The sequence below is a fragment of the Octopus sinensis genome, linkage group LG3, assembly GCF_006345805.1.
Source record: "Octopus sinensis linkage group LG3, ASM634580v1, whole genome shotgun sequence".
NCBI classification, from domain to species: Eukaryota; Metazoa; Mollusca; class Cephalopoda; order Octopoda; family Octopodidae; genus Octopus; species Octopus sinensis.
In genome coordinates this window covers 137,560,213-137,583,626 of record NC_042999.1, presented here as the reverse complement: position 1 = coordinate 137,583,626, position 23,414 = coordinate 137,560,213, and the positions used below count along the sequence as shown (strand labels likewise).

The 23,414-nt window shown below is 35.3% G+C and overlaps 2 long non-coding RNA genes across 3 annotated transcripts in view; one reads left to right on the top strand and one right to left on the bottom strand.

The window, feature by feature from the left end:
• Positions 1-2,860: 2,860 nt before the first annotated feature.
• The window catches only part of LOC118762591, a 62,626-nt gene continuing 42,072 nt past the window's right edge, over positions 2,861-23,414 (top strand). For both annotated transcript variants that reach the window (XR_004998349.1, XR_004998348.1), the window contains exons 1-3: positions 2,861-2,967; positions 7,558-7,710; positions 18,609-18,732. This is a non-coding gene — a long non-coding RNA (uncharacterized LOC118762591). The remainder of the gene's footprint in view (positions 2,968-7,557; positions 7,711-18,608; positions 18,733-23,414) is intronic.
• On the bottom strand, positions 10,453-23,222 carry LOC118762592. The gene is made up of 3 exons (XR_004998350.1): positions 23,212-23,222; positions 12,565-12,569; positions 10,453-10,500 (listed from the first exon to the last, which is right to left on the bottom strand). It is a non-coding gene; the product is annotated as an uncharacterized LOC118762592 (long non-coding RNA).

Below are 23,414 nucleotides of genomic sequence, written 5' to 3'. Positions count from 1 at the left end.
GTTTTTCTTGTTGCAGTTACTATTTAATCCTAGGTTCTGATCAAACAGATCTATAACCAAAGATGTTCAATCTGTGACCATCCTGTCATTTTTGCAACCAAATTATGTCTAAGACTGCATTTATGCAATATGTCATTTCTTTTTTTTTTTAAGTCAGTAGAGTGAAATTTAAAGGAAATTTGCCTGTTGTTTCTTGCTGGCCAAACAACTAAATCAAGGTTCCTACTTTGGCTTGTAGCGAGACACAAAGAAGCCAGTGCCATTTTGAAACAGTGAGATCTTACCTGCAACCATTGCCATACACGAGACAAAAACGAGATCTTGCCTGCAACCATTATTTAAGGAAAAGACAACATTTTCCCTCTCATTCTTCTCACACGTTGATGCCGAGAAGACACTTTGAAGCCAGGAGCTCACAGTGGGCTTTTATCCCATTGTGATACTATATGCATTGTCTCTAGAGGTTATTGAACCTCATGTATATGGGAGAGAAGGCTAACTACGCATTGCTGTGAAGATAGTTACTGAAAGCAAACCCCTTGAAAGCAAACGAAGCACCTGTGAATAAATGGTTATTGAATTTACTCTGCCTGAGAACTTCATTCTTTGTATTTCCAGCCCCTAGAATCATCAGAACAATTATAATAGAAGAAGATACCCCAAAAGTATCATAAAAACCTTCCTTCCATTATAGGCTCATTTGTTTTTCAAAGTTTTGTCTATAAGTGAAACAGTACCACTTAGTTAATTATTTCCTTTTTCTTACTTTTATATACTACTGTTATCAGGAAGCTGTCATAGTATTACTAAACTTATCTTTCTGCTGGGATGTTTAAGACAGCACTTGTCCCTATTATATAGGATGTCAGTCTGAGGTAAGTTGTTCATAAGATTATCATTTTCTAGACGATTAACCACATCTTTAGAGTGTATATTTACAATATTTATATCTTTATTATGTTCTTGTAAGTGCAAGGTCTGATTATCATTATTCCTGAATATGCATTAGTTTGTCAAGAAAGTTCTTGCGAAATTTTTAATTTTGGTTTTAAATGATATATTTTCAAATTAATTTTCGTTAAATTACTTTTACTTTATATACCATTTTAAAGCCTGTTTTTCACTCTATCTAATCATGTTACTCTTTTTCTTTTTGAATAATTAAGCCATTTTTTTCGGAATGTTGAATACAACAATGACAAAAAGCAAATTCGCACAATTTTCTTATTCCAGTTCAAGCTAGGCTGAAAAGCTGCTGAAACAGCTTGTGATACCAACAATGCATTTGGCCCAGAAACCACTAATGAACGTACAGCACAATGGTGGTTCAAGAAACTTCATAGCAGTGATGAGAGTCTTGAAAATGATAAATGTAGTGGTCGGCCATTGGATGTTGAAAACGATCAACTAAGAGCCTTAGTGGAAGCCAATCCACGCACAGCTGTTCGAGATCTTGCTTCTGAATTAGATGTAATGTATACGGCAATTTCCAACCACCAGAAAGAGATTGGAAAAACAAAAATACTTGAGAAATGGGTGCCACACGAATTGAACAACAAATAAAAAAAAATGCCATTTTGAAGTGTTGTGTTCCCTTCTTCTACGCAACAATAATGACCCGTTTCTCGACCGGATTGTGACTTGCAATGAAAAGTGGATGCTTTACAGCAACTGGCGATGCTCAGCTCAGTGGTTGGATGCCGACGAAGTTCCACGGCACTTCCCAGAGCTAAAGTTGTACCGAAAGAAAGTCATGGTGACAGTTTGGTGGTCTGCGGCCAGTCTCATCCATCACAGCTTTTTAGATCCAGGCGAAACCATTATGGCGGAGAAGTACTATCAGCAAATGGATGAAATGCATAAGAAACTCTGACAACAGCCAGCATTGGTCAATAGGAAAGGACCAATTCTTCTCCATGACAATGCTCGGCCGCACATCGCACAACTGACCCTGCAGAAGTTGAACGAATTGGGTTACGAAACTCTGCCTCATCCACCATACTCACCAGACCTCTCACCTACCAACTATCACTTTTTCAAGCATCTTGACAACTTCCTGCATGAGAAATGCTTCAAAAACCAAGACGATGCCAAACACACCTTCAATGACTTCATCACTACCAGAACGCAGGATTTTTACGCTACTGGCATAAATAAACTTGTTTCACGTTGGCAAAAGTGTGTTGATTCTGTGTATTTATTTCGATTAATAAAGTTTTGTTTGAGCCAAGATATGTGCATCTGAATTTAAAGGTTAAAAACCACAAGGACTTTCTTGACAACCTAATATATACAGACTGGATTTGATCTATGAATAAAATACTTTATGATAATTGATAATCTAACCAAATAAAGTATATTGTAAATATAAATATTGTAGATATGCACTCTAAATATGAAATATTATAATCTTATTAGAAGATTTGGCTATCACAGTTTGCTCATAAACTACTGGAAGTCAATATTACAAGATACTGAAACTCTCTTCGATTACACAATACCCAACTCACTACTGAAATCAATGAGCTGTTCCTCTTAATGGTATTTATTTTATAGCTATATGATCTGGACCATATCCTGGACTGCATCCAGAAAAGGGTTACATAACTAATTGGCTAGAATCATTCTTAGATATACGTTCCAACCTCTGACCCTCAGATATACTGTCTCTTCTCACTACCTTCCTTATCCCAATGGAGCTGGCCAGGCTCATAACTACCCCATTCACTCATTTCTCTCCTCATTCTCCTTATTGTGTCTACTCCTCCAGTCCCTAGATCTTTTACTTATCATTATGCCCAGTCCATCCTTCCTAGTATATCAACCTTCTGGAATTAATTCCCTGCTTATGTCTTTCCTGCAGGTATTAACTTGCAAAGGTTCAAGAGAAACATTAATTACATCAATCTCACTATTCTAGGAGGATTTGTGAAGACCATGGAATGTCCCTTCTTCCAGACCCAACTAGTAAAAAAAAAACTTAAAATAACTAAAGAAATTACATGCATAAATGAAATTATTGTCTAACTGAACTTATTTTTCTTGACTCAAAATTTTGTACCTTACCACATGTTTATTATATTTGATTATATTTCTCCTTACACATTTGAAAAGGAAAATATTTCAGTTGCTGACACAAGATATGTTCCTTTGTGTATTTACTGTGTGTGTGTTTGTGTGTGTGTGTGTGTGTGTGTGTGTGTGTAAAAATGTATTAGTAAAAAACAGATGGGCAAAGCATAAGGTTTTAGTATGAGAGAACTGAATACCTCAGGGTATTGTTTATATTAAACTACACTGTCACTCCAGATAGATTCATTAAGTAACATTCTACTCATTAAAGTTTGTGTAAAAGAACATCAGAACAAACCACCATTTGAACAGACTATCAAATATCGTATTCAATAATTAAAGTTATAACTGTCTCTTACTCTCTGTCTGTTTCTCTCTCCTCTCATTCACTCATTCATTGTTTTTCTGGGGTTTTTTTCTCTTCCTTCTCTCTTTCTATTTTGTTTTCACAAAGACATTTTTCTAACAATGCAGATTTTTTTAACATCCCCCACAAAGATGAAGAATGGAAGAACTGAATAACATTTTGACAGCCACCCCCACCAAACTCTTTTCTTTTAACAGCCTTAATTGATTTAACTCTCCTAACCTCCAACTCTTTCTACCTTTGTCTTTTATATTTTCCTTTCTCTCTCTCTCTCTCTCTCACTCACACGCTCTCTCTCTCTCTCTCTCTCTGTGTCCCTCTCTTCTTCCCAACCCACTTCCCCTTTCACAAACCCACTTCATCAATCATCTCTACATGTAAGAAAAAGCTGGGTAAAAGATAGGATATTGAAGATTCATAAGTGAAAAATGTGTGACTGCAACATGTCATATATTTAATGGAAAAGCTCTAAGAAGAAAAGATCAAGAAGAACATTTAAGTTTAGATGTGTGTTGGCATGCTATTTAGAGTTCTGGATATATAGGGATTAAAAATAGATACATTGGGTGCAAGTATTTAGATCAGACCTCTGGTTCTCTTCTCACCCATGTTTTTCCTACATTCATTGACTTGCAGCTGTTTGGACTAGGTGTTGGCAACTCAGAGAGTGCAAACCTCTACTAAGGCAACATCAATGTCCTCTCAATGATTAGCCAGAGATGATTTTTAAAATGAGTATATCTGAAATAAGCTTGACTGCTCTCACAAACAAAAATACTAAAAATGAACCCGATCACTCTTAAAAATTAAGTAAAAAAGAAAAGCAGGAAAAATAATCCAGAATCCTTGTCCGGTACCAGATCGATCCAAAAATCTAATCAGTTCATGCGAATTATGAGGCCAAACATCCGTGAAAGTTTCATCCGAATCCATTCAGTGGTTCTTGAGATGTCTTGTCCACGGACAAACAAACAAATAAACAAACACGACTGAAACAATAACCTCTGCCTTTGCTAAGGCAGAGGTATTAATATGATGCAGAAGATTATATGATTTTCCTTGTATTGTTACATAAATATTTTCAATTTAACTCTTTTAATACCAAACAACCACTGGATCTATAATGCAAACTTCATGTTTTAAAGGGATCTAAATTAAAATCTTTCATCAGAATATGCTAATTTAGGTTTGAAATAAATTGAAAATATTTGTTCAAGTGCTGTATAGCTTGATCAAACCCAGAAAACTGTAGTTGTAAAGGTGTACCTTCTTAATGATAAGGCTACATGACCTATCTACATACCTATTTACTCCCTCTCTCTCCCTCTCATACATACATACATACTGGATGTCTGCCACTGACATACATACATGTTACTACTGGATGTCTGCCACTGAAGAGACTGGGTAGTTCAAAATCATGTGATCTGGCAGTTCCAGCATCTATAGCAGACAATTTGTGTCTACCGACAATATACATACACATACATATATACATATCTACGACAGGCTTCTTTCAGTTTAAACTACCTGCATCAACTTGCTATAAAAGCAGGTTGTAATTTTACCTTGTCTTTATTCCTAGTGCAAGTTTTGAAGAATGCAGTTCAATTTTAACAGTTTTTTTTTTCAAAACTGTAATGGAAGTGACAAAGGAGCATATTTGGTATATTTTGCTTTATGAATTCAATAAAGGCAACAACACAATGGAAAGTGCAGGGAATATTAATGCAGTATATGGGAATCAGACAATAAGTGTAAGCCAGTGTCAACAATGGTTCCAGAAATTCTGAGCCAGAAACTACAGCTTAGAAGACAAGCCTCGCCCTGAAAGATTTGTAGAGCTTGACAAGGATGTCCTACACACCCTGATGGAACAAAATCCCATCATAACTATCAGAGTAGCATGGATTTGGTCATTCAACCATTCATCAATACCTGTGTGCCATCAGAAAAGTTGGTAAATTGAGTCAATGGGTTCTTCACAAACTTTTGGAGTCTAATCACATGCAGAGAGTGAATGTGTGCTCTTCTTTGCTGTCATGTCTCCTGAATGAACCTTTTTTTTTGACCAAATAGTGACTGGTGACAAGAAATGGGTTCTCTTTAAAAATGTCAAGTGCTGAAGATAGTGGGTAGGGAAAGGAGAAACACCAGCACCCCAGGTTAAAGAAGGTCATCATCCATGTAAAATGTTGTTGTCTGTTTGGTGGGATATGAAAGGTTTAGTCCACTTTGAACTTTTAAACCCAAACCAAATGATAATAAAGGGGATCTAATGTGAGTAGCTTGAATGGCTTAAGTCAGCTGTAGAAGCAAAACAACCATCTTTGGTTTCAAGACGAAAGGTGTTTTTCCATCAGGATAATGCTCAGCCACATACGGTGAGGATGACATTCCAAAGGCTGGAGTAGTTTGAATGAGAAACGATGCCCCACCCACCATATTCACTGGACATTGCCCCATCTGATTATCATTTATTCCACAGTTTTCAAAATCATTTGGACAGTAAAAATATGAATTCTGTAGATGAGGTCAGAACAGTATTTTCCATCATGGTCAAGTGAATTTTGGAAGAGGGACCTTGCAAGTCTACCAGATAGATAGAAGAGCATTGTAGAAAATGGAGGAGGGTATATTTTCAATTAAAAAAGAACTTTGTTTATCTTAATTTTGAAAAATAAAAAAATATTTATGGGATGACCCAATATCTGTGTGTGTAGATATATTAGCACATTTTTGTCCATATTTAAGATTATACTGGTCCAAAAATTGTAGTTTATTTTGCTGTTGCAAGCAGAGTAGTTGGTGTCTTTCTCAACTGCATCCCACACATAAATCCATGGGATTACAATTGGGGGAGTTAGGAGGCCAAAAATTGGGGTTAGTGAGGTCATAAAAATTCTCTAACAACCATTTCTAACTTTTTCCAGAAATATAGTTAGGGGTTGAATCCTGCTGTCACACATATGGCTTTCCAACAGCAACCCTCTTTAGTCAGGGATTCACCATAGTCTCCAGCAGCTTCACATAACTGTCTGAATTGAGTTAAGGCCCTATTCCTGCAGTTGTTGGATGAATTCTAGTGTGCAGACATAGTCATAATGCCTACTGTGTCCTTTCCTGTTGGCTATGGCTTCATAGTCTATGTTGCAGTTGCCCATGTCATATCTTGCAGTCTTTACGGTGTCCGTAGAGCATTGGGCAGCAGTCATGATGGCATTTTGATACCCTGCATTAATCACCATGATATGGGTAATGCTTTTACAATATTCAGATGGCCTCTGGTCCTCTATGACAGCTAACTTTTTCAACTACAACTTTAATCTTTATGCTCTCCAATGCCATTAACTGTTCACCAATACATGAAGCTATTCCTGAAAAAAAAGGAGACTTTAAAAAAATCATCAAATTCAACCTGGATATCCTATAGACATAGGTGTAAGCCTGGCTGTGTGGTAAGAAGTTTGCTTTCCACCCACATGTTTCCAGTTTCAGTCCCAATGTATGCCACCTTGGGCAAGTGTCTTCTACTATAGCCTTGGGCCAAACAAAGCCTTGTGAGTAGATTCGATAGATAGAAACTGTGTGTGTGTTTCTTTCTGTCTGCATTTGTCCCCCACTACTGCTTGTCAATTGGTGTCAATGTGTTTATGTTCCCTTAACTTAGCATTTCAGTAAAAATACCAACAGAATAAGTACCAGACTTAAAAGAAATAAGTACTGTGGCCAGTTCAAGGTGGTGTCCCAGTGTGGCCACAGTCTAATGACTGAAACAAGTAAAAGAATAAAAGGTATGTGCGCACACACACACACACAAGTGAGGGAACAAATGAAAGGAAGTAGTGTTGAACACATTTGGTTGGTGTTACATGTATTTAATAACAGTTTGGCTCATTTAAAGTCTGCAGGGGGATGTAGAACTTGTCCATCTCATCAGATATTTGGAGACTGGAGATTCTTTGAAAGAAATTGAAAATGGCTTAGCTGCAGTCATGGTTGTAATACTATTAAAGTGACAATAGTTATTTCTTTCTTTGATGTCTACACCTAGTTTATCATCCACTGAAGTCTTTATTATGCATCTGATGGAACATTATCTGGCTGTTTATTCTAAGATACTGAAATGGAAAAAGACATTACTGCTGAAATCTATTGCCAATAATTTGATCATGTAAATGAAGCATTACATCAAAAGTGACCAGCTTTGGTAAACAGAAAATGTGAGGGCTCTGCAAAATGAACCAGGAAAAGATGAGATTGTTAGAATGGTAAGTTCTATCATAACTTCAGATTTGGTGCTTACTGATTATTACATGTTTTGATTGCTAGAACATTCCATAAGTGGCAGATTATTCAGACACAAAGAAGATATGGAAAACAGTATGTAAAATATTTTTCAGAGAATTTTTAAACAGGATTCAAAAAGTTAACTTACTGTCGGTGTGCAATCATTGATATTGATAGTGAACACATTATCAATAAATAGTTGTATTTAATTAAACTTATCTGACATTTGTTTCCCTGTTCCTTTTGAAAATATGTTATTAGCATATGTATATATGTATATGTATATACGTATATGTTTAGCTGTGAAAACCAGTGTTTATGTTAAAAAGGTAATTTGGTGATTCAGTGAAATATAGATGAATAAAAACATGTAAATGTATGTATGTATGCATTCATTCATGCATGCATACACATTTCAACATCTATTTTTCGGAGTTTGCATTAATCTGATAGCCAGTACTGCCTGACTGACCTTTGTGCCGGTGGCAAGTAAAAGCACCCACTACACTCTCAGAGTGGTTGGCATTAGGAAGGGCATCCAGCTGTAGAAACTCTGCCAGATCAGATTGGAGTCTGGTGCAGCCATCTGGTTCACCAGACCTCAGTCAAATCGTCCAACCCATGCTAGCATGGAAAGCGGACGTTAAATGATGATGATGATGAATTCTTTGTGGCAGATTTTCTCCAGCCAGATGCTCTTCTTGATGCAAACCCTCACCTATTTCAAAGCAAAGTAATATTTCCTCATAATCAGACTTGTTATTTTCCCAGAAGATTAGAAATATGTGCTTGTTTACAATTATCACATGATAGTAGAATAAGGGGACATATGCACACATGCATGCACACAGAACAAGAAAAAAAACATGACACACCAACAACAAAGTTGACTGGTTTCTGAGTGTGTTAAATGATGAAGCATCACAATACACAGTGAGATGTTGTTAAAGTTGTACAACTCATGCCAACATGGAAAAACAAATATAAAAATGGTGTTGATATATATTATAAAAATTATGTATTGATATTATGCTATATTATATAAATTATATTATGTAAATTATATAAATTATATATTTATATTATGTTATATTATATTATATTATATTATATCATATATTATATAAATAATGTATTTATATTATGTTATATAATATTATGTAGATGAACTTCTTTTAAGTAACAACTTTTGACAAGGCATAAAGGCTACATATTTATAACAAAAGAAAACTTGTTTTTGTGAGAATCTTGTTTTTGTTAAGGCTATTAGTAATATAAATGAAGTGATTTTAAACAAGAATTGAAACTAGATCCCAGAATTATCTCACAAGGTGCTTGTTTCTTATTATTTATTTTGGCAATAAACTAATAATGACAACTTTAAAAAAAACTTATTAAATTTAAGGAAGTTATTGCTGCTTCTGCTGCTGTTATTTGACTAAGTAAGAAATCATTATTTGGGTTGTTTGTTGTGGTAGTTGGTGGTGGTAGTGGTTATCATTGCTGCCATTACAGTTCTCATTATTACTGTTGTCAGAGCACTCACATGAATTGATACATTTTAATCAGCCCTTTCCAATAATTCCAAAAACTCTCATTTATCATTAAATTTGAAAGATACTCCACTTTGTTCTGTCACTAGATATATATATCTGAAAACAAGAAAATATTCAAACAAAACATTTCTGTAAGCTTAGACTTTCTGCCAAAGGAGGTATTTTTAATACTTTCTATTTGAAACAGTCATTAAAATGATGTCTATCTTTTACAATAAACATTTTGCCCTAACAGGCTGTCAATATTGAAAGAAATTTTAAAGAATGACGATACATTTCTAAAAACGTAAATTTGGTGTGAAATGTCTTCTCTTCATATTGTTTCATGAGAAATGACAAGAATGTTGTCCTCTCTTGATTCAATTAGTGTACATAATTTCAAATTGTCCCATGAATAATTATTAAGCAATATTTCGCAAAGTCATGAAGATGACTCATACCTTTACATTTCTTACTCTATTTATTTAGCTTCTCATATTTCAAGACTTTATTTCACAGCAAAAATTATTTCTATTTATTCATCAGTTTCTTCTCCCTCTTTTTATTAAAACATGGTGGAAAATTTGTGAAAAAGATTCTACTTCTGTGTTTCTGTTTTCTTTCTTTCTTTTTTTTTATTTTTAGTTCTCTGTATGAAAAAAAATTTGTATTAACACTCCCAAGTGACTGGTTTCTGAAGAATTACTCGTCCTTCAACACATGCATACAACATTATTAAACGAGTTAATTGATTGCATTGCAGATGACTCAGGCTCATTCTAGTTTGGTTTGCAAAAGAAGAGTGAAAGCAACATTCAAAATTCTCCTTTAAAATCACAAAGTTCCTGCCATGGAAACTGCCATAATTGTTTAATATAGTTATTGTTCTGTAATGAGTCTTCAACAGGAATGTTCTGCAATTGTAATTCTTTATAATCCTATCGCTTTAATCTGACACATTTGATGTGAAAATAAGTACGGGATATATTTCTTTACAAAACTAAAAAAGCATTAAAATAGAAAACAATTTCAGTAATTTTGAATTTAGTTGGATTTTGTTTTTTTATAGATATGGTTATATCTATTGATAAAGTAATTGGTTTAAAAGAATGGTATTTTTGATAGGATTAACTTCAGTACATTATTATTAACTGCTTTGATACCAACCTGCCTGAGACTTCCTCCTAGTTCTATGATACAAACTTCCAGTTTTGTAGTGATTTAAACTAAAACCTTCTATCAAAAGCCACCACTACCTCCAAACTTCCCACTTTGACTGGAATAAAGCTGACTGGAACTCCTACAATGTCCAAATTGGCTTGCTTTCTATGATTCTGAAGATGTCAATATCAACCTTCAGCACATCTTTAATTCAATGGCCACATGTGAAGCATCAGTACCACTAAACACATTAGAAACCCTAAAAGTGCAATATGGGATATGGCAACATTCCACCTTGCCAGGAATGAATGATGGGATACTGAAAGTGAATTCAGATTACACAGAACCAGACAAAGGATAATAGAAGGTACAACAATGTATCTAGTTATAACAAGCAGGTGACTAAAAAGGCAGTACTTAAATTTGAACAACACATAGCCACCAACCTGGATAGTCCAAATGTTTTCAAAATATAAGTTTGAAAGAGGCCTCACTTTCCAGTCAGTCATTTTTACAATCCCCACATGTGTCAGATGATCCTAAAGAGTGCACAGAACTTATTGCCAAATGCCTTGCTAGCATTTTTACTGTTAAAAATCCATCCAGTTGTACCATCTTTACTGCTACTGACACCAAATTTCATAACATGTTGAATCTACTCTTGCAATGCTGTGATGCTACCTCAAGAATATGTGCAACTATGCATCCTGTGGTCTTGATAGTTTAACTTTTCTGCTTCTTAAATGCAGCAGGTTCTTTCTACTGCATCAGCTTTGCTAGTTTGCTAATTCTTCCTTATTTACTATGTTATTCTATAACAGAGGAAAATTGCCAGTATCAATCCTCCATTCAAAATAGGTGACTCCATATCATTTGTCAGTTACTGTCCAGTCAGTCTCACAAGCTGTATTGCCAAATGGAGTCCTTGTATTAGTAAGACACTCTGGGAATTCGGGAACTCTCATAATCTTATTTGACCCTACAATTTGAATTTATGTCTAACTTCAGCTGCTGAGACCAACTCATCAAATTTCTTAAAGACATCACTTAAATCACTGCTGGCAACTCATAGGTGGATGTTATCTATCTCAACTTTACCAGAGCCTTTAATCCTGTTCACACAAACGACTTATGGCAAAGATCTCTGCAATAGGCATGAAAACTAATCTTTATAACTAGTTGAAGTCCTTTATTCTTGGTTGAAAAGAGGTAGTCACAGTACAAGGACAATATTCTATGCTTTATATAACATCTAGTGTCCTACAGGGATCTCTCCTTGAATTCCTGTTATTTGTTGCATACATAAATGAAATAAATGTCAGTTTGAAGCATATTACTATGTTAAACTATGTAGACAGTATTAAGCTGTACCTTGAGATAAAAGGAATGGAGTACAGGTCTTGGCTGCAATCTGACCTGAGCACAATGCAGCAATTGATTGCTGACTGGCAATTCAAGCTGGCTGAAGACAAGTATAACACTATACATTTTGGGAGCTTAAACCTAGAATTTGCTGCTACCTTCATAACACTAACCTTAAGAAGTTTGCTGGTGAATGTGACCTCGGCATTATCATTAACAATGAATGATCTGCATTAGACAAACCACATTTCTAAAATCATTAAAATGGCTTAAGGTGTTTTAGCATCACTCAATTTGATCTTTGTCAGCCACTCACCTGTTATCTATTTAAAACTATATATGGTTATGGCATGTGAACACTTACAGTTTGAATCTCAGTCTGAAGCTCCTATCTTGTCCGGAATATCAATCTACTAGAAGCTGCTCAGAGATGCGCAACCAGACAAATACTCTCTATCAACCACTTACCATATCTTGAATGTATTGCTTCTCTCAGTTTTGACACACTGAAGTTTTGATGCCTAGCAGCTGACATGGTAGAAGCCCATAAGATTATTCACCATCTTTCTGAAAACAACTTTGGTGACCTCTTTGAATTCAACACCTCTATCACTTGTGGACATGCTTATAAAATCAAAAAACAGTGCAGCAACCGTGACATTTGGAAACATATTTATTCATGCTCAGAATTGTCAAGCATGGAGTAAACTATCCATGTCAGTTGTTAGCTGTCAGGGCACTGCGTTCTTTAAAAATGTTATGCTTCCCAAAATTCACCAACACTGCTGCTGACATGCCTAAATATCCTTTCCTCAATTTATGACACTTTTAATGTTCACTTTTTTCTATTTTATTCCGTGTACTGTGCATGTACTTCTAGCTTTCATTACTGTCTTTCTTTGACGTATGGCTGCTTTCTGTCCCTTCTTTTAACCTTTTCTGACAAGTCCTATTGAATCAGAACACTGAATACAATAAGCTCATTATTATTTTACTATTATTGTTGTTGCTGCTAACAACAACAACAACAACAATAAAGATAAATTGGGCAATATAATCTTTGAAATTATAAAAAATGGGATGGCCAGAGCTGGAATAGCTTCAGTCATAAAGCAGTACAATCTGATCTAACCTTGATCAGTAGGGGTGGGCTGAGCTAAATAACTCACTACCAAACATAGCAGGCATGAACTCATCAGTCACTTGACATGCATAAAATAACAGCTAAATCTCACATGGATCACAACTTACCTGGGAAGGACACACATTACTTATTGTACCCCTAGGTATTCCTAAGATGGCCACCTGGAATGCCTTTGATCTGCTTGATCAGGATTGACCTGGGGTTAGACAATAACAACAATAGCATCTGCAATGAATACAAATTATCTTTATAATATTCTGTACATACATATATTTACAGCTCTGTAGTATATTTTCCCCCATTCACTCTTTTGCCCTGTCTTCCTTTCCTCATCCATTCTTCACTGTCTACTTGCCTGTCTCTTGTTATATCTCTTTTAATTTTTTATTTGTACTTTTTTTTTGGTCCAGTTTTATTTTACCTTTCCTCTCATTCTTTCCTCCTCTCTATCCCCTTGCTTCTTTCCCTCTCTTTTTTTCTATTTATCTATTTAACTATCAATGTTTTTTTATCTATTTCTTTTTCTTTTCTATATTTTCATTTGCCCCTTTTCTCTGTTCAAACCCATTCTCTCTCTCTCTCTCTCTCTCTCTCTCTCTCTCTCTCTGTCTATCTCCTGGTGTCTCTCTTCTTTTGCCTGTCTGTTTGCCTGCCTGCCTGTCAGTCAGTTTATCTATCTGTCTCTGTCTGTCTATCCCTTCCCACCCTGACAGTCATCCTAAGATTTCTATATGATCACTACAATCAGCAAGTGACCTGAATAACAACAACCTTGCAGCATCATTTTCAATTCTTCTCTGTTTTGTCAGAATTTTTAATAAGGATGACAGAGAGAGAGAGTGAGAGACAGAGAGAGAGACAGAGAGTGAGAGAGAAAAAGAATGCGAGGAGCCGGGGGGGGGGAAGTTAATACAAAATAATATAAAAAAACCATTGAACAGAACTCTCCTATTGTTTTCCATCTTTCTATTTTACCTCCTCCTCCTCCTCTCTCTGTTCTGCCAATAGTTTTTTTTAAAAATTTATTTCCAAACTACATTTGGTTGTTGAGATATTTAATGTTGTTATTATTGTAGGTATTATTGTTATTACCCCTACAATAAATCCTTAATTTATGTAAAATACACCATAACTGAATATCAATGCCCAAACAAAAGATTTTCATATACATATATGACTGAAACAAGTGAAAGTTAACAGATAAAGAATATATATAATTCAATGCAAGCCAGTGAGTTCAAGCAAGCAAACATACATACATACATACATACATACATACATACATACATACATACATACATACATACATACATACATACACACACACACACACACACACACACACACACACACACACATTCACATATGAATATATATATGTAGGTGTAGGCGTGGCTGTGTGGTAAGAAGCTTGTTTCCCAAACACATGGTTCTAGGTTCAGTCCCACTGCATAGCACTTAGGAGTTAGCTAACAATGCCACAAACAAACACACACTGATTTTCCACATACGTAGTATATATCTATACATATGAACTTGACAGGGGCGATTGTTTCTTGTCTTGGAATTCATGGTCAAATGGCTGGGTGCAATTGCGTGAAAAATTACACACATGTGTAGAATGATGTGGTGGTGATGCTGGGCTTTGTATTTTTTTCATAGCTCCCATGGTTACCAAGATAATCTACTATAATAATACTCTTGTGTTTATGAATAAGAAAGGAAGGGGTGATGTCATACTTGGTAGGGGGGATTATGAAAATTGTATGCTGAAAATAATAAATCAAACAGCGTTTCAACTCTGTGAGTATATGTGTATGTATGTAAAGGGGGGTATGTGAATGTGCGTGTGTTTTTGTGTGTGTGCGCAATGGAAGTAGGATGGTTCATCTTTGTTCGCTTAGTATTTGGGTTTATTTTTTGATTTGGTTGAATCCTGGTTGGTTTTTTTTTTTGTTGGTCAGTTATTTTTAGCGTTTTGACAGAAAAAAGTCATTCTAAAATTGTTCTTTAACGTAAGTGTACTCAAACAAGTCAAATGCTTACACAGAGCATGTTTTACAGCCACATCATCCAAACTGACTGGGTGAAACCAGGCTTAGCTGCTAGTATATATATATATATGTGTGTATATATATATATATATCATCATCATCATCATCATCATCGTTTAACGTCCGTTCTCCATGCTAGCATGGGTTGGACGGTTCGACCAGGGATCTGGGAAGCCAGAAGGCTGCACCAGGCTCCAGTCTTATCTGGCAGTGTTTCTAACGCGCATATACATATTTATATTTTTATTCTTATTCATCCATTTGATACTCAACAACCAACCGAAAAAAACCATATAGTGCCTTACTGGATTTTGCCACAAGAAAGGAACCCTGGGGAAGGAAATCTTTTATACAGGGAGTTGAATTTTTCTGAAACGGCCGTAGGTTTGGACTGACCCTTTCAATCACCTCTTTTAATCTATTCTAGCTATATTTTCTACTTTCATGGTACTCCTTATAGTTTTTATGTTTATATTCTTATATTTCTACATCTTTATTATCTATGTCTTAATATAAATATGTGATTATTTGAATGGATTGATTGTGTTTGTCACATGGTGATGGATTCATCATCATCATCATCGTCATTTAACATCCGCTTTCCATGCTAGCATGAGTTGGACGATTTGACTGGTAAACCAGATGGCTGCACCAGGCTCCAATCTTGATCTCACAGAGTTTCTACAGCTGGATGCCCTTCCTAATACCAACCACTCCAAGAGTGTAATGGGTGCTTTTTCGTGCCACCAGCATGAGGGCCAGTCAGGCTGTACTGGCAACAGCCATGCCCAAATGGTGATTTTTTTTTATGTGCTACATGAACACAGCACAAGTGCCAGTAAGGCGATGCTGGTAATGATCACGCTCGAATGGTGCTTTTTACATGCCACTGGCACAGACGCCAGTTAGCCGCTCTGGCAACGATCATGCTTGGATGGTGCTCTTAGTGCTCCACTTGCACGGATGCCAGTCAACAAATTTGATTGTAGGCTATAAATCAAATAGCCAATACTAATAGCATATCCCATGAGAGAGTTGAGAATATTCTGAACAATGAACTTGGTATGATGAAGATTTCTGCTCAGTGGATGCCATGTCTTCTGAAACCTGATCAAAGGCACACCAGGCTGACCACATCATATGTAGATCTAACATGGTTTGAGGCAGATCCAGTTGGTTTCCTTGAATGTTTCTTAAGCGAGGATGAGAGTTGGCTTCATCATTTTGAGCCAGAGACAAAGAGACAACCCATGCATAGGAAACACCCCTCCTCACCTGCTCCAAATAAAGCCAAGATAGTTTCATCTGCAGGGAAAAGGATGCAAAAGGCACTGTATTTATTGACTATCTTCAAAAATGGTCATACCTATTTCTTTACTACCCACAAGTGGCTAAACACAGAGAGGACAAACAAGGACAGACAAATGGATTAAGTCGATTACATCGACCCCAGTGCGTAACTGGTACTTAATTTAGCGACCCTGAAAGGATGAAAGGCAAAGTCGACCTCGGTGGAATTTGAACTCAGAACGTAACGGCAGATGAAATACGGCTAAGCATTTCGCCCAGCGTGCGCCAGCTTGCCACCTTGTCATACCATCAATGAAAAGTGCTATGCTAACATGTTGAGGCAAATAGATATCAAGACCAAACACTCAGGAAAACTGGTGAAAGAGATCTTGTTCCGTGAGGTCTATGCTCCAGGACACCAGTTCTTGCTTTCAATGGCTTCTGTGCATGACAGTGGTTTTGAACTAGTTGATCACCCTCCTATTCTCCTGATTTCATCTATTTCCCAACATGAGAAAACACTTGGCTGTTGACATTTTTGCTCAACAAGATGGAAGTTTCTTCATCAATGGGATCTGAATACTGCAACACCAATGGAAGAAGTGTGTGGACCGCAAGTGCGTGACCTCATTTGGTCACATTCTATGAGAGTGTCTTGGTCAGCCTATGAACTTTTCAGTTGATTCTTGTACACATTAATTTATCTGAGTTCCATAAGGGTGAAATTACAGACCATATCCAGAAATTAGCGGTCATACTTTACAGTCTACATAACCTGGGACATCCCATAACCTGAGGTACCTGTAAAATGGGGTTGGGAGTGGGAGACTGTATTCTATAGATTTATAAACATGAAATGGGGAATTGGTAGCCATTAAAGTATAGGACAAAATACTTGGTGGAATTTGTTTTGACTCTCTTCATTCTGAATTCGAATCCAGTTAAGATCAACATTGTCTTTCATCTTGTCATTATTGGGGTGTCAGGGCGGGGTTGGGGACACAGTGTCAGTAAAATAAAGTTTTAGTTCAGGTTGGAGGATTGGTGGAATAATTAGAGCATCAGAGTAAGACAAGATACCTTGTGGTGTTTATTCAAGCATTTTTGCATCCTGAGTAAATGGGTGTTAGACCAGTTTAACATCACTACCAAATCGTTGGGTACCTTTAGTTGTGTTTACTTTGTTGCAAGCATTTGGGCCAGGTCTTAGGTTGGAGGATAACATTCTCTCTCCCATCAATCTAAAGAGTAAAAAAAAAAATAATAATAAAGAATCATGGACACTACCCTTTCCACCTTGACTAAATGACATCTATATATGTTGATGTATATTCTAGATCTTATATATGCTGATGTATGTACAGGATCATCTATATGTTGATGTATATACTGGGCCATTTTTTATATTGGTGTATATAATGGGTCATCTACATACATTGATGTATATCTGAGTCACAGTCAAAAGAAATGTAAGAAGATACAGTTTCATTTATTTGAGTTTATACTGTTTTCCACTTTTATTCTTTTATTGTGGCCATGCTAGAGTTGAGCAGATTATATCAGTCTCAGTATTTATTTAATTGAAATTGCAAAACTGAAAGACAAAATCGATCTGGGTATGCTTTGTACTTAGAATGTAAAAGGATGCATCCACATATGATAAGGTATTTTCTCCAATGTGCTGTTGAATATGTTATCCACTCCTTTATTTATAATGCAAATAAGGAAGTTCAAAATAGAATTCTACAAACTGAATTCAGTCAAATTTTGTGATCCATTATACTGCACAATTGAGTTATTTTACTGTACAGTTTGAAGCTCTGTCTGTTAGTCACAACATACATATTAATCTTTTAGGTAAATTGTCCTTTATCTCCTTTATTAAACAGAACAATTTAAAATAAACAAATAAAATCACAGTCCTTTTTTTTCCTAACTAGTCTATAGTTAACAGTCAACAAGGCAGAAAAAAGAATTTTATTACACCATTCTTTTCAAAGAAAAAAAAAAAGTGATGATGGTGTATATAAAAAAAAATAAATTGAAATTTTTTTAAAAAATGAATTGATCACAAAACATGAAAGGTTCAGTATGGCGGAAGATGAGTCATTTATCTGTTAAAGCGACTTTATTATACTGAGAATATCTTATTGTTTGTTCTGATCCACAACAAAGCTAATTTTGTATCTATTACAAAAATTACAATTGGTATCTATATGAACAGTTTCTCTGTCCCTCTTCTCTCACTCTGTCTCTTCCCCCTCTTTCTCTGTCTCTTCTTCCCACTTTCTCTCTCTTTCTAACTCTCTCTCTCTCTCTCTCTCTCATTTTAGGATGTTAACCATTCAACTTTGTGAAAACATAGAGAACTCACTGTTGTAAAGGAAGAAATAATGTTTCATTCATGCTAGCCAGAGCATCAATAACGACTGAAGCATCGATAACAACAGCTACACTGTAATATCAATAAATCTTATTACACACATGCACGCATGCTAACAAACACAGGTACACAGATGCAGCACACACATACATGTAGAGAATAGGAAGGGCATCCAGCCGTGAAAATTTTACTCTAGTTACATATACTCCAGAACATGTAATCTTATCACATCTCTGTATAGAAAGCTTAGTGTCATAATATGACTAATCAGTTTCATCTAATCCATTCAGGCATGGGAAAACAGATGTTACTTTAAAAAAGAAAAAAAATTAAAGAAGAAATGATGATGATAATGATATGTGTGTGTGTGTGTGTGTGTGTGTGTGTGTGTGTGTGTGTGTGTGTGTGTGTGTGTGTGTGTGTGTGTATGTGCATGTGTGTGTGTGTGTGTGAGAGAGAGAGAGAGAGTAAGGAAAACAAAGAGAAAGACAGAGAGAGAAAGAGGAAGGCAGAGACAGACAGATATATAGATGAATGGATGGATGGATAGATAGATATTTAGATAGATAGATAGATGGATATATATATAGATATATAGATAGATAGATGGATGGATATATATATATACATACATATATATATATGGATGGATAGATAGATAGATAGATAGCTAACTAACTCAATCAATAGACAGGTAGAGAGAGAGCAGTCTACAAAGAATCCTTATGCATATATGTATGATGACTTTAAAAACATACCAATTGCTTACTGATAATTTACAAAGCCCATGTTCACCCCTGTAGATTACTGCTACTCACTCTATTTGAAATGAAGTATCTCTGCAATCACTTGCATATCTGAAAGAGAAATAAAAAGAAAGACACAGATAAATATCTTGTCATAATACAGTTTATAGCAGTAATAAAAGCAATAATTACTATTCATGAGGCGGCGAGCTGCCAGAAACAGCACGCCGGGCGAAATGCATAGCTGTATTTTGTCTGCTGTTACGTTCTGAGTTCAAATTCCGCCGAGGTCAACTTTGCCTTTCATCCTTTCGGGATCAATAAATTAAGTACCAGTTACGCACTGGGATCGATGTAATCGACTTAATCTGTTTGTCTGTCCTTGTTTGTCCTCTCTGTGTTTAGCCCCTTGTGGGTAGTAAAGAAATAGGTATTTTGTCTGCCTTTATGTTCTGAGTTCAAATTCCGCCGAGGTCCACTTTGCCTTTCATCCTTTTGGGGTCAATAAATTAAGTATCAGTTGTGTACTGGGATTGATCTAATTGACTGGCTCCACCCAAAATTTCGGGCCTTGTGCCTAGAGTAGAAAAGAATAATTACTACTCGTTTATGTTAATATATAATTCATATAAATCTCATGTTTTAAATTTATTCTTTTGGTTTTTGTTGATGTGCTAACCTCGGGTTGACCAAAGTCTTGTGAGTGGATTTGGGAGACAGAAAATGAAAGCAGATGTCATATATGTATGTATATATGTATATCTATGTGTATGTGTCTTTGTGTCTGTGTTTGCACCCCCCAACTTGACAACTGGTGTTGGTGTGTTTATGTCCTCATAACTTAGCAGTTCAACAAGAAAGACAAATAGAATAAGTACCAGGTTTAAAAAGTAAGTACTGGGGTCATTTCATTTGACTAAAAATTCAACTTGGTACCCCAGCATGGCTGCAGTCTAATGACTGAAACAAGTAAAAAATAAAAGATATATATACATGATGATGATAATATATATATATATATATATATATATGTGCATGTATGTATATGTTTGTGTTTGTCCCCCTCTACTTGACAACTGGTACTGGTTTGTTTACATCCTTGTAACTTACTGGTTTGCAAAGAGACTGATAGAATAAGTGTGTCAAGCTTTTAAAAAAAGAAATAAGTACTGAGATTTTCTTGCTTGATTAAATCCTTCAAGGTAGTGCCCCAGCATGGCCACATTTCAACGACTGAAACAAATAAAAGATAAATGCTCTTTATAGAATTTCTCAGAGAAAATAAAACAAGTTATTTCTAACAAAGACTAAAACAACAGCACTTAGAGGGTGCATGAAATTCATTTATTTTAACATAATTTTGACAATCACTTTTCTTCTCTTAATAATCTATTCAGGTTGATTAACAAATCTGTTCCTCATTCCAGTAACGCAATTAAAAAAATTATGAGCTTTGAAGGCAACAAAGGAGTCTCTATGTGATTGCTTTATCTGCCAGAAATAGCACCCAAATATTTCCCAAACTAGACTCCAAAAGAAAAGATACACTGGACAATAAATATAATCCTAGATATTAGGGTGGGAGACCCTCCTCAAAAACTGAGATTCATGACTGGAATGCCTTTCATAATACTTATAATCAACCAACATTGATCTTTGCTAAGCTACAAAGGTTATCAGCATTAGATAAAGTGGGTGCTGCTTTTATTAGGTTGTTCAGCTTCGAAGAAATAACAGTCTGATATCCTTTAACTCATATCCTACTTTCTTAAAGTGGAAGGATATATTAGATAATGAAGTGTTATATACACTATACCAAGGAAATAAACCAGAATAGTCATAGCTCGAACACTTTTGATCATAGCCTGTGAAATGAGGACCAAACAGCAATTCTAAGAGCTTACATATATTAGTAATATCTGAAGTACATTCCCTACCCTGAATAACACATCATCATCCGAACACCTCATAATACTCATATTCTTTATAATCTTCATTCACCTGACACACCTGAATTATAGCTCCCTTTTAAAATTTGATGATTCGGAAGAGTGTAGTCAAAAGCTCTGTCAATCCCTTTTCTTTTTTGATACCTCCTTCCGTTTCCATATGGAACAGTTCACAATTTAACAGATGTTATGCACTCAACACTTGCCAGTCCTTTTTTACTATTGGTTTCTATTCATAACAGTGGTAGTAGCTCCATTCTCTGTAATATTTCAACTGGTTAGACCCTCATTAAATTGGGAAATACATGTCATTCACAAAGCTTTTCCAACATAGTAAAGTTTTAGTTTTATTTTTGTGATTCAAAAGGATAACCAGTGGTATATTTGGTTTTATCAAAATATGTCAAATCAGAATTAATCATTTTGAAATTAAAATTCTCTCAGCAGAGAACTGCTTCACTCTTACAAATAACCATTCATTATTTATTCTCTATAGAAAAATGATGTCTAGTATTTATCTCCTTTACTAGCCTTTCTGTTATTGTTCATGCCTCAATACTATAGAATAAAACAAGCTCCATACAAGCTTTGAAAAATAATCTCTTCAGCTAATGTTTGTTATTTTCTATACTTTACTGTAATAGATTAGAACTGTTTCAATACAAGGCTTGAAAAGTTTTGAAAAATACCATATTGTTTCTGTCACCAACTGAACATCTCCAAATAAAGTTTTCATACCACTAGCCATGCCTTTTGGTGTTTTGTCTAAAAGGACTTCTGTCTGCCATATCATCTAATTTAATGTGGTGAACTGGCAGAATTGTTTGCATGCCGGGCGAAATGCTTAGTGGTATTTCGTCTGCTGTTATGTTCTGAGTTCAAATTCTGCCAAGGTTGACTTTGCCTTTCATGCTTTCAGGGTCAATTAAATAAGTACCAGTTACACACTAGGGTCAATGTAATTGACTTAATCCTTTTGTCTGTCCTTGTTTGCCCCCTCTATGTTTAGCCCTCTGTGGGCAATAAAGAAATAAATATAACAAACGTGTGACAATAGAAAATTGAGCTTCTGAGATGATCTATGTAAGAGATTTGGATTGTCAATAAACATTACTTTGGTTTTTAATACATTGATTTTTGAGTCCAATTTTGCAGAAAGAGCTTCAAAACTAATTAGTCGTTTTTGAACAACCAAGGGGATTATCATTTAAAATTGGAACTCTATTTGCAAAGATTATTATTACAAGGTGTTTTACAGAAAAAAGAAAAAAAAAATCTACTGGATAGAAATTCTCTTGACTGTATCCATCTTCATCTTATAGAAATCTAGACCTAGCATAATCCATTGCAATTATGAAGATGTAAGGTGCAAATGTATGTATGAAGAAGAGAGTGATAGATGATGATGAATGATTGATTGACTGAATAAATGAATGAAGGAATTTGATACTTTACAGCAACTTCAATATCTTGAATTACTGCTCTGTTTACACTGTCAAATGCCATTGAAAAGTCTGCAGAAATTACCACAAGATTGTACTTTCTTAAGCATCAGGTAACAATTCATTTTTCTTAATGGTAATATTTGTTCAATATCCTTGCTTAGGGAAACTAAAATATTTTTTCTCCATCTTAACATATTTAGCCATTACAACATATGAACATTGAATTGGTTAATTGACTACTTTTCATTTATTAATTTAATCTTTCTCATCAAATAACTAACTTAACATTTTATTTTTAACTTCTATAGTCTTCTGATTATTTTATAACAGTTTTATGAAGATAAATGAGCCAAGAGTATTACTTTAGCAATAGTATTAACATTTGTTGAAAAAACATCAAATCTAAATTTAACAAATTTAATTGCACCAACATCTTCAAAAACAATGAATGAATTTAGAAGATTCATTATTATCAAACCAATGATACTAATTATAAAGACAATCAATAGATTCAACAAAACTTGTTACATTGAAGTCTTTCACTGCCATTCCTAAATGCATTAGAATCCATTAATGCCAAGTCTCTTACACAACCTCTCATGTTTTCAGCAACACC